Raw genomic sequence first — 1,193 nt, forward strand, 5'->3', positions numbered from 1 at the left:
AGTATAAGACATTCATTTTGGTTTTGTTCCTTTTCCTTTATTTCAATAATATTATTTTCCTTTCTTTCCCTTGTAATCATTTTCTCTTTCACGAGGTAATAAAAGGCGAGTGTAAGTCGCATTTATGAACAGGGCCCATGTAATGTATATTCCGCATTTCAAGGTATAGTAATGACCTTAGATTAAATAGGTAAAATTTAGGGTCGTTACAGTTGGTATCGGAGCTCTAGGTTTTAGATCTTGTAGACTAACCTACAGCGTAGGCTTGGCATGTTCCACGGTCTAATTACCGATGCCTCGTCGTTGCCAGGTATACCTTATGTAGAATGAGGGATGTATGATCTTTGTGATATATTTAATGTGATTGGCTTTAAATGATGCATGACATGATACTTTATGAAAATGTGTTGTGATGTGATCTGATGTGATGCATGTCTTTACGTTATGATATTTATGTTTTCTTCTATATGAATTACAAGGTAGGATGTAGGGAATGTTATAAGTAAATCATAAACTTAGCTAGAATCATTTTCTTGGTTTCTAGAACCATGCCGCACAGAGGACGTAGAAGAGGTAGGAGAGGGAGAGGACGACCTCCCATTAGGAGAGGGGGAAGAGGAGAAGCCGATAGAAGCTCTTCCCAAGAGGGGTCGACTATTAGACCATATGCGTTTGTACCACCTCCTGAATATGCACCTCCCCCACAAGCTGTACCACCACCTGAAAACGCACCTCCCCCACAAACTGTACCACCTCCTGAATATGCATATCCCCCAAAAGCTGTACCCCCTCCTGAATACGCACCGCCCCCTCAAGCTGCATCAAAGGCCAGGTTAGACCCCGCCACAAGGTTAATATTGGAATCCCTTCAAACGACAATGCAAACCATGCTAGCCACACAACAATTCACGTTGTTAGCTACGCAACAAGTCGCGGCAATGGCCACGCAACCAGCCAACGCGGTGGCCACGCAACCAGCCAACGCGGCGGCCACGCAACCGGTGGATGCGGTAGCTATACAACCGGCCAACATCCCACACCCAGATAGGGGTGCGAGTTGGTTAAAGGATTTCAGACGGTATAACCCTCGTCCTTTTGTCGGTTCAAAGGAAGATCCCACAGCGGCTCAGATGTGGATCGCAAACATGGAAACAACCTTTGAATCAATGAGATGCCCTGATGAACATAAGGTG

Source organism: Cucurbita pepo, chromosome LG11 (genome assembly GCF_002806865.2).
Source record: "Cucurbita pepo subsp. pepo cultivar mu-cu-16 chromosome LG11, ASM280686v2, whole genome shotgun sequence".
Lineage (NCBI taxonomy): Eukaryota > Viridiplantae > Streptophyta > Magnoliopsida > Cucurbitales > Cucurbitaceae > Cucurbita > Cucurbita pepo.